We start from the raw sequence: 12330 nt of genomic DNA, 5'->3' as shown, positions 1-12330 counted from the left end.
GGGAGGAGAGCTCAGGAAGGGTAACAGTAATAGGAGGTGGCAGGAAACATGACCCAAGTAAAATGGTACCTATGTATGAAAGTGGCATGAGGGTCAGGTGTGTGGTTCAGGTCCCAGGGTGCTTGCCAAGTGTGCATAAAGTCCTGAGTTCAAATTCCAATACTACATAAAATGGGTCTGCTGGTACATGCCTAGCATCCTAGCACTCAGCAGTGGAGGCAGGAAGGTCAAGGCTCATCTTCATCTACAGAGTAAGTTTTAGGCAAGCCTGAGCTACAGGAAAGGTGCTGGGGAGATGACAGGGCTATTATGGTGCTGTACTTTTTCCCCAACATCCAAAGGTCCAGGGTTAGTTTTTGTAGCCTCACTGGCCCTTCCGCCTCTGGCACACTTGAACTTCTGGCCTTTGGAATGAACATAGGGTTTGATGTGGCTGTGTGGGGTTCCTGGGGCCTTGCCAAAAGGATAGTGATCTTGTGCAATTTTAATCCCAGCACTCAGGAAGCAGGCACAGGCAGATCTCTGCGAATTTCTGGCCAGCCTGATCTATATAGAGAGTTCTAGGACAGCCAGTGAGACTATCTCAGAAAAAAAAAAAAAAGAGAAAAAAGGAAGGAAGGAAGGAAGGAGGGAGGGAGGGAGGGAGGGAGGGAGGGAGGGAGGGAGAGAGAGAGAGAGAGAGAGAGAGAGAGAGAGAGAAAGAGAGAGAGAGTTAATAAAACTAGACTCTCATTTAGTCTCAATGTTTTTCCACATTATGTATATGTGTGTGTGTGTGTGTGTGTGTGTAAGAGGTGTGTGTGTATGTTTGAGGTGTGTGTATGTGAGGTGTGTGTGTGTTTCCAAAACATGAGAGTGAATCCAGTGTCTCGTGCATGCTAGGTATTCATTCTGCCACCGAGCCACACCCCAAACCTTTGTTCATTTTATGTGTGTGTCTGTGTGACTCTATGTGCATGTGTATGTATAGGTGCCTTGGAGGGCAAAGGGAATTGGAGTTTACAGGCAGTGTGAGCCACCTGATGTGGGTGCTGGAATCGTAATTCCGGCCCTCATGATAGAGCCTCATACTCTTAGCCAGTGAGTCGTCTCTCCAGTCCCGCATGTGTGTGTGTTGAAACAGAGTTCCCAACTGCTATTGCCCAGACTGGCCTTGAATTCACAGCACTTTCCCTGCCTGAGCTTTCAGAGTGCTGGGACCACAGGCAGTGAACAAAAGAGGACCCTGTGGACAAAGTGGATGATGAAGACTGATACCCAAGGGTGTCCTCTGATCTCTATACATGCACCAAGGCATAAGAGCACCTGTATGCACGCGCACACTCACACTCACACACACACACACACACACACAGAGTCACACACGGAGTCACACACTCATACATACTTAGAGATTTTTGTTGTTGTTGTTTCTTTTTGAGATGGGTTTTTCTGTGTAGCCCTGGCTGTCCCAAACTTGCATTGTAGACCAGGCTAGACCTTGAACTCTCAGAGATCTGTCTGCTTCTGCCTCTGGAGTGCTGGGATCAAAGGAGTGAGCCATCACATCTGGACTATACACTCAAAATGTTTAAAAAGACCTTAGGTTACAGCTCAGCACTTGTCTGGAATCCCACATTGAGGGGTGAGGGTGTGGCTCAGCAGGAGAACACTGAGTGTGGCTGTGGGTGACATCAACTTGACAGACTCCAGCATCACCTGGGAGGCGGACCTCTAGGCGTGCTGGTGGAAGAAGAACTAAATAATGTTAATTAATGCCAAGCAGTGGTGGCTCATGCCTTTAGTCCCAGCACTAGGGAGGCAGAGGTAGGTAGGTCTCTCAGTTCCAGGCCAACCTGGTCTATAGAGTGAGTTCCAGGACAGCCAGGGCTACACAGGGAAACTCTGTTTTGAAGAAGAAGGAGGAGGAGGAGGAAGAGGAGGAGGAGGAGGAAGAAGAGGAAGAAGGAGAAGAAGAAGAAGGAGGAGAAGAAGGAGAAGGAGACGAAGAAGAAGAAGAAGAAGAAGAAGAAGAAGAAGAAGAAGAAGAAGAAGAAGAAGAAGAGGAAGAGGAAGAGGAAGAGGAAGAGGAAGAGGAAGAGGAGGAGGAAGAGGAGGAGGGGGAGGAGGAGGAGGAAGTAGTACTGTGGGAAGAACAATCTTAATTGTGGGCCAGACCATTTCCTAGGTAGGAATCCTGCACACACTAGAGAAAGCAGGCTGAATCTACCACACATGTACTGAGTTTTCTTCTAAGAATGTTCAAGTGGCCAGTGGCTTCAAGCCCTGATACATTGTTTTCCCACCATAACAGACTGTACCTCGAACCATGACCTAAAATAAAGCCCCTTTTCTAACTGAGGATTTTATTATAGCATCAAGAAAAGAAACTTGGGCTGGAGAGACGTTCAGAGGCTAAGAGCGCTCTCACTGGCTGCTCTTCCAGAGGACCATGTTTGTTTCCCAGCACCTACACAGTGTCTCAAAACTGCCTCTTAATCCAGTTATACTGGGGATGTGGTGCCCCTTTCTAGTCTCCTGGGGCACTACTCATGCATGCATGTGGTACATAGACATATAAGAGCGCAAAGCATCCATCCATATAAAATAAATTAAAGAAATGGGCTAAAGGGAGAGAGAGCAGCAGTTAAGAGTATGGGCTACTCTTTCAGAGGACTCAGGTTGGGTTCCCAGTGCCTAAAAGGCAGGCACAGCTGTCCATATCTCCAGTGCTACAAGATCTAATGGCCTTTCCTGGCCTCCGTTAAATCCAGGGACACATGTGATGATGCATATACATACATCCAGGCAAACACATGTTACAAACATGTACAAAAAGAAAAAACCATGTTACAAACAAAGCTTTAGAAAAAGGAAGAAAAAGGAGCACCAAAAATAAATAAAACCACTGTGCACCAAAAATAAATAAAACCTGTGTGAAGCAGTTGGAGCTGGTATGAATAGAAGCTGGACACATGGTCAGCCAGTGTGTGTGAGCCTCTTCCATCCTGTGTCTGGACGCCTCCCAGCCTGGAGAGCAGTCTCAGGCCTTCCACGCAGCTGTATGTTAACAACCGATTTCCTTCCGAGCGTGCAGATACAGGAGATGGTCTCCGGGCTCCTTCATCTGTTTATCTTTAGAGCCTGGCACGAAAATAAAACATTCCCTAGAAAACCAAAATGATTACCATAGGATACTCCAAGACCTGGCCTGTCTGTCCCGCTTTGGCTGTACAAGTCTCATTCATACGTGAGGCGAGCCAGCCAAAGGCTGTTGCCGGCTCTGATCTTGCTTGAATCTTGTTTTGTTTGGTTTTGATTGAGGCATGGTCTCACTCTATAACCTAGGCTGACTCGTAACTCACCATGTAGTCAAGGCTGGCATTTACTCCTTGAGCCTCCCAAATGTTGGGATTACAAGAGTGTGCCACCATGCCCCACTTCTGCTCTGATCACAGGGAAACTAATGTGTCCCTAATGATGGGTGACCTCATTGTTTATGGGAGCCTTGCAGAACCCAGGACAGGGTCCAAGCAGATGGAAACACCATTACTAATATTTGTGCTGACTTTGTTTATAAAGTGGACACACCCCAAAGCATCCAAATCTAGTAATGTTAACATGTTCTTCCTTTTGGTAGGGGTGGGGGGTAGGGTCTTTCTACGTGTCCCAAGCTGACCTTGAACTCACATCTCCCGCTTCATAAATACTCTCTAGTACTGTGATGACCGGCATGTAGCTTTGTGCTGGTATGGACAGCATCCTAACCTAACCTAACCCGACATGCTTTAGGAGAGCAGATTTGGTGCTGGGGACAGGATGGAGGCACAATCCTGTGGTTCCAGCACTTGAGAGCTAGAGGCAGTAGGATCAATGCCAGTCCTGGCTGTGTAGAGTTTGAGGCCTGCCTGAGCTAGTACATAAGCGCTCAGAACAATGAGAGATCGGACTGAGGCTGAAGAGATGGCTCAGCAGTTAAGAGAGAATACTGCTCTTACAGAGGACCCAAGTTCAGTTCGCCGCACCCACACCGGGCAGCTCACAACCATCTATAACTCCAGTTCCAGAGGATCCAAAGCCTCTCCCTTCAATGGGCAGCTACAGTCAGCTCCATGTATCCATGCACAAACACACACACTGTGAATAAATCTCTGTCAACTATGTCTGTAATCAGCTAAAACCCAAGCACGTGGGCTTGTCTATGAGGTTTTACTGATGGCATCATTTGAGGCAGGAAGATTCATCCTGTATCTGGGCTTCACCTTCTGGAAGATGCTTTTGCGTTCTGCCTGCTTGCCCTCACTCTTGTTGGCAAGTACATCTATCCTACTGCTGAGGTGTTCCTTCACTGATGTTAGAATGGACTTCGATAGACTGAAGACCAGCAGTTCTCTAGGAACAGGACTCCTACCAACGGATTAGAGCTTCTGATACATCCAGCCTTGTGGACTGAACAATGACTGGATACTTGGCCTTTCCATCAGGAGACAGCCATTGTGGGACTACTCAGATCTCAGCCTGTAAGCCACTCTAAAAAAAAAAAAAATCCCCTTTACAAAAAGTAGATACACATATACAACCATAGTTCGGTTCCTTTAGAGAACCCTAATTACACATGCATGCACACACTTGAAAGTAAATCTTAAAAATGAAAAGAATATACTATGCTTTTAGACTGATTTTTTTCAAAGCCCTTCAGGAGCTGGGGAGATGATTTCGTAAAGTCCTTGCTATGCAAGCATGAAGACTTAAGCTAGAGGCCCCAGCACTCACAGAAAAGCTGGGCATGGCCTTGCTCACCTGTCGCCCTGGCTCTGGGGAGGCAGACACACTCTGGGACTCACTGGCCAGCGGGCCTACCAGAATCAGTAAGCTCCAGGTTCAGTGACAAACCCTGCCTCAAATAAGTAGAGGTGGCCACCCTTGGGAGGCAGAGGCCAGCCTGGTCTACAGAGCAAGTTCCAGCACAGACAGGGCTACACAGAGGGACCCTGTCTTGAAAAGCAAAATGAAGAAAAAAAATGAGCGTGATTAAGGAAGATAATGTGCTCTGTCCTCCATATACACAAGCACGGGACACACACATGTACATATACACACATGTACATACACACATACATATCACACACAGACACATACATATAGAAATACATCATACATACACACACACACATATATACATCATACACACCACACAAAAACATACACACACACAAACACAAAAACATATACACACAAACATACATATACACATATACAAAGACACACACAGACACACACACAGACACACAAACATATACACACATAAACATACATACACACACATACATCACACACACACACATATATATATACATCATATATGCCACATACAGACACACACACAAACACACACATAAACATGCACACACACAAACATACATACAAAGACACATATACAGCCACACATACACACACACACACATCACACACAGTAAAAAAAAAAAGTGAGAGAGAGAGAGAGAGAGAGAGAGAGAGAGAGAGAGAGAGAGAAAGAACAGATAGCCACCTTCTAACCCGGCCCTAATACTCTTCAGCTGAGTGGGACTGAAAAGGAAAGCCCTCCCTGCCCAACTCCACCTCCAGGGGACCTCCCAGGCCGGACCGGAAAACACTCACTTCCTGCCTCTGACTATAAGATGCATTATGTCACATGGGGAATGCTCCAAATCCTATTTCTGGGAAAAGAGGTAATACTGGAGGCAACTAGGAAGGCCAAGCCCCGCCTGGAGCTGGAAGATGCCCAAGGGCGCCTTAAGAAGCCTTGCAGTGCTTGAGATTCCAGGGGGACAGATACTTTAAAGTCCTGCCTCCCCGTCTTGGGCATCAGCTCTCATAGTTTGAGTCTCCAGTGGCTCTTGTGGGGGGACAGTACAGGATGTTCTCATGAATCAGCCCAAATTTGATGAACAGTCCCAGAATCAATGCCAAGGTCAAGTTTTAAACCTGAATATGGATTTCATCTGGAGTGCTTGGCTCTACTGCTGGAAGTTGTGCGTTTGGGCTGCAGGAGAATGAAAAACAGTGTTTCAGACGCTGGGAGCACAGATCTGGAATATCACAGGATATCCTGGTGAGGCGCTGTGGACATGGCTCAGCGGTAGAACCCTAGCCTAGCACGAACAGGGTGGAGTGTAGGAGCTAAGGAAGAAGATGGGGCTGGAGAGATGGCTCAGTAGTTAAGGGACTTAGTGCTCTCACAGAAAACATGAGTTTGGTTCCCAGCAACTATGTTGGGTGGCTCACAACTGCCTGTGACTCCCTCTCCAGGGATCCAACACCCTCTTCTGGCCTCCACAAGCACCTACACTCACATGCACAGCCAACACACACACACACACATACAAACACACACACGTTTTAAGATCATAAAAAGGTGAAAGAAGGAAAAGGGGGAAAAAAGAAATGTTTCAAAAGACATAAGATAAAAAGAAGCTTTGAAAACGTTTGATACTGAAATTGCTTAGGATTCAAGACTATATATTTTGAGATACACAAACAAGGCAGAGTGAATGTTACTCGCAGTGTGTCCTAGATGCCCAGGACTAGGCTAACTAACCCTTTCCATCCTTGATCCAAGGAAAATCATACACAAAGAGTGTAGTGTGTGGCTCAGTTGCTGGAGTGCTTGCCTAGTTTGTCAGGAGTCCTGGGTCCCATCCCCAGTTCAGCATACACATGGCATGCAGTTCTTCAGCTGCAGGGGGCAGAAACAAGCCCAACAGAACTGTAAGGTCCTTCTCAGCCACAGACTGAGTCTGAGGTCAGCCTGTGTCACCGAGACCCTGAGAAAAGAGTCGTTAACTCCTCTGTGTATGTGGTAGCATACACCTGTAATCCGTACTCAGGAGGCTGAGGCAGGAAGGGCACCAGTTCCAGGACAGCTTGGGCTACACAAGACCCTACCTGAAAAGAAACTGTGGGGACCAGCTTGATGGCTCAGGTAATTTTAGCCAAGCCTTAGGATCTCAGTTCAAGTCCCAGGACCCAGATGGTGAAAGAGAAGCTACTCCAAGCCTGGTTTGTTGTTGTTTGCAGTTTGTTTGTTTCTTTGAGACAGGGTTTCTCTGTATAGTCCTAGCTGTCCTGGAAGACCAGGCTAGCCTCAAACACACAGAGATCTGTCTACCTCTGCCTCTCAAGTGCTGGCATTAAAGAAGTGTGCCTGGCTATTTTGTTGTTGTTTTACTTTGTTTTAATACATGGTCTCACTGTGTAGCCTTGGCTGTCCTGGATCTCACTCTGTAGACCAGGCTGGCCTGGAACTCATAGAGTTCACCTATCTCCCGAGTGACAGTGTATGAACCACAACCCACAGCCTGGAAATTTGCTTTCTAACCTCTGTATTATCCCTGTGGTTCCCTTGCCAGTATGCATGTGTGTGCACATACATTTGTGCACATATACACACATATATTACATAGGATTAAATTTTAAACTTCTTTGTAGAGCTATGAACAATATGCAAAGACACACATTTCTAGAATAAATTCCTGCCAAGTTTTGTGATCTTGCAGAATAGATCAAGAAAGTTTTGAATATCGCATGCAAGACCCAAGCAGAAGACAGGAAATAATAGCTACCCTGGGAATTGTTCTGTAACAGGGTAAACCAGAAATATTTAACAATGAGAAAGACTGGAGTTGATCCCAGCAAACTGCTTTATTTGAACAAGTCCTAAGTGGCGCTCAAAACATCTCTAAGATACTAAATAGCTTGCAAGCTATTTATACACACTCTGATTATCCCAATTTATCATTAAACATTTCCTCTCGAAGGACCTACTGCAATTCACAAGGAATCAAGGCAAGCCATTGGAATGAAAAGAAAGCAGCAGCTTTCACACTCGTAGAACTGTTTGTTATTTTGGGGTGCACACGTGCCTGTGCCACCGCATCCATGTGGATGTGGAAGCCAGAGAAGAACTTTGGGAAGACACTTCTCTCCCTCCACCATGCGGGTTCTGAGGATCGAACCAAGTTTGTCGGACTTGATGGCAAGCCAGTTTACCCTCTGAGCCATATTCCTAGAGCTTAGGAATATTTCATTAAGGGCCATAGCGACGGCTCAGTGGTGGAGAGCGATGGTGGCGCTTCCAGACGACTGACTGCAGTGTAGTCCCAACACTTTCAGATGCCTCACAATGACCACAACTCCAGCTGCAGGAGACCTGACACCTCTGGCTTCAGTGGCATCTGCACCGCTCAATGTTCTCACACACACACACACACACACACACACACACACACACACACGGCTGGAGAAATGGCTCAGCTTTAAGAGTATGGCTTGCTGTTCCACAGTACCAGATCCCGATGAGTGGTGGTTCACAGGCATCAGTAACTCCCACTGCGAGGGATCCAGGGCTCCTCATCTCTGTGGCCACTCCACACATGCACATGAAAAGGAAATCTTTTTCTTAAAATTCATTTCGTTTTATTTTATGTGCATTGGTATGAGGGTGTCAGATCCCTTAGAGCTGTAGTTACAGACAGCTGTGAGTGGCCATGTGGGTGCTGGAAATTGAACCCGGGTCCTCTGGAAGAACAGCCAATGCTCTTAGCCACTGAGCCACCAGTCCAGTCCCCCCCCGCAAAAAAAAAAAAAAATCTTTAAAAATAATACATGGCATCATGATATTGTCATGATTCAGTCTTGTCTGCTATAAATTATTTTTGTTCTAATTTGGCAATTTTCATTCTTTTCTATGTGATGTGATGTGTGTGTGTGTGTGTGTGTACACACACACGTTCTCATGGGACTAGAGAGATAGTGGCTCACTGGTTCCAGGTTCTCGAAGCTCTTACAGAGGACTCCGGTTCAGTTTCCAGCGCTCCAGGGGACTGCACTTGGGTAACCTGCACAAATGTGGTGCTCTCGCTCTCTCTCTCTCTCTCTCTCATACACACACCGATAAAATAATAAAACTATTTCTCAAAACAAAAAAGAACATACAGAATTCTGAGTTCAGAACCATAAATCTATTTTGTTGTCTCATTTGTTATACAAAACACATTTTTAACTTCTATCAAACTGTTCTATATGTAATCCACTTCCTTGTGTTTTAACAAGTAAGCAAAGCTATGTAAAATCCAGTGCTTCTCAAGTATCTATGTACACTGGGGCTACAGATGAGACCCAGGAGGTTGGCTGCCTAGCATCCACAGGGCCCTGGGTTCAGTCTTCAGCGATGGATATCATGTACACACAATTCAATGTATTATCGTGGGCCATGTAGTCTTATGGATTGTAACTTCAAGTACAAAAAATAATACAAATGGGAAACTTATCAAATGTGAGTTAGACCTGGACATGGGACTGATCCCTGGAACTCTCTCTGTAGGCTAGGCTGGCCTTGAACTCACAGAGATCACCTGCCTCTGTCTTTTACGTGCTGGGATTAAAAAACATGGACTACCACCACCCAGCTTCAAAATACTCTTTAAAACAATTTTTTAAAAGCCAGTCATGAGGATGTATGCTTATAATCCCAGTACCCAGGTGGGTGAAGCAGGGTAGCCAAGAGTTCTAGGTCAGCCTGGGCTATACAGTGGGTTCAGTATGCAGGTCAGTCAGAGCTACATATTGAATTTGTATAGAAAAAGAATACATGTGTGTGAGATTTCATATATATATATATATATAATTTCACATATATATGAATATACATATATGTATATATGTGTATGTGAAATTCTCTCTCTCTCTCTCTCTCTCTCTCTCTCTATATATATATATATATATATATATATGAGAATGAATAAAATGTGAGTTTGATAGTTTGACAGAAGCGGGGAGACGAGAGGCAGGAAGGGAAGAAGATAGAAACAGGGAGACAAAGAGACCTCAATAAACTAACCACTAAAAAAAGAGAGAAAGTGGTTGGAAAGCAGCTCATTTGCCTAGGTGGACATGTGGCTCCCTCTGCTGGCAGGTCTGATCCTTGCATGCACAGACACGAGAAGTTTGTCTTCCTAGCTCCAAATGAAGGACCTTCCTTGATCCACGCTACCTTTCAGGGGTATCACAAGCACTGTGGCTCCCGGCAGTTCCCCTTCGGGTTAGATTTTCTATTGACATCCTTGCGTGTGTGACATTGGGAAAGGAAACCACTAGGACACACGCCCATCCTCTAAAACAATTTGTGAGTTGCTGTGGATTGAACCCAATGGCTCCTGTGTGCTACCCAGGGACCCCTTGAACAACTATGCCTAGCCGGATGTGCTGGCACGCACCTTCAACCCCAGGACTTGGGAGAGAGAAGTATATACCAACCTCATCTACAGAGTGAGTTCCAAGACAACAGAGGTTTTTTGTTGTGTTTGTTTTAAGGTCTTAGGGAGCTGGCTCAGTGGTTAGCAGCACTGGCTGCTCTTCCAGAGGACCCAAGTTCAGGCCACAGCACCTACCTGGGTGCTTACAACTCTGTAACTCCAGACCCAGGGAGTCTCATGCCTGTCTGGACTTTGTAGTCACCACTGTTGGAGACATAGGGAGTTGGGACTATAGGAGACCCTGCCTCAAAAGCATGATGTCTTAATGAGCTTCATAAAGCAAGAATATAAAGTTCACCATCCTATGAGTTTTATCTTTGCTGAACAACTTTGAAAACAAGCTGTGCTGGTGAGATGACTCAGCAGGTAACGGTGCTTGCCACCAAGCCCGAGTTCATATGTACAAGAGGATGTTCTCTGGACTCTACCTCTGTGCAATGGGTGTTCATGTACACGTGTGTACACACACACACACACCTGTAATGAAAACTTATTTATTTATTTGGAGACAGGGACACTATATGGTCTAGGCTAGCCTTGAACTATATAGATCAGACTGGCCTCAAATTCACAGAGATCCACCTGCCTCTATCTCTCATGTGCCTGGCTTCCTTCCTCAAATTTTTACTGTACAAATATACAGCTCTTTAATGAAAGGTTGAGCTTGAAGTACAAACTAAAGGCCTCTTGAGTTTTGGTAACAAATGTACACATTATATAGTGACTTCCACATTAGCACTATTTAACACACACACACACACACTCATCCACAAAATAAATGTTTAACAACAACAACAACAAATTGTTAAATACTTGAGGGGCTGAAGAGATGGCTCAGAGGTTAAGAGCACTGGATGCTCTTCCTGAGGTCCCAAGTTCAATTCTCAGTAGCCACATGGTGGCTCACAACCATCTGTGATGAGTCTGATGCCCTCTTCTGGTGTGCATGAAGAGAGAGCACTTATACATATTATGCATATATGTAATATTATATATAGTTATATGTATTATATAATCTATAACATATGATAAATAAATCTCTAAAAATACTTGTGTATAAATATCGTTCTTATGTGACTTGATTTTATATATAGGCACAAGCCATGTATTATACAACTTAAGTGTAAATCTTGGATACTCAAATTTATAGGCTGATTGCTCTGACCCGACATAACAGAACTGCACTGTGGGTTCTCTCTCTATTATCTATTTATGTATTCACGTACTATCTGTGCATGGAGGTCAGAGGACAACAGGCAGGAACTGGTTCTCACCTCCCACCGTGGGAACTCAGGTTCTTTAGCTTGCTAGGAAGCATCTTTTCCCACTGAGCACTCTTACCAACCTGATTCACACACGAACATTTAATTTACTCCTTACTCTCCACAGCCGTGAAACTCCCCCCCCCCCATGGCTTCAAGGCCGCATCATTCACCCCAATGGTTTTAAGAAAGGAAATCACCATTTCCAGATGTGAATACCAAGCCCAGCGGTTTCTACTTGGCATAGTTGCTACACTTAATTGTTCAGCCCTTCAGAGCAGCAACCGTGGGGGCTGGGGACCCGCAGAGAAACCTACGGACTGAGTTCTTGCCTAGCGTGTGGGCCACCTTGTGACTCATCCCCAGCATCACATCAGACAGGTGGGATGGTACACGCCTGCAGTCCAGCCCTCAGGGAGTAAAGGGTGAGTTGAAGGGCATCCACAGCTGGATACAGCAAGCTCAAGGCCAGGTAAAGCTACATGTTCTATGGAAACTTCATCTGGGGGCAGGTGGGGAGATAGCCTTGTCACATAGCTCAGGCTGGCCTCAAACTCATATATGAAACCACCACACACCCCGCCCCAAAAGTTTTGCTTCAAGCATGCTAGGATTATGGATGCTCACCAGTCAGCCAGTTCTGAAGCACCATATTTCTGTACTATGTCTCAAATGTTTATATAAAAGGCCTTCTTTGAAGTCACATGCCTGGATTTTGGTTTGTTTTGTTCTGCTTCTGAATGCTGGGATTACAGGTTTGAGCCACCATGCCCAGC

This window comes from Mus caroli, unplaced genomic scaffold (genome assembly GCF_978045245.1).
Source record: "Mus caroli unplaced genomic scaffold, Mus_caroli_1 scaffold_4, whole genome shotgun sequence".
NCBI lineage: Eukaryota > Metazoa > Chordata > Mammalia > Rodentia > Muridae > Mus > Mus caroli.
This window is presented reverse-complemented; position numbering follows the sequence as displayed.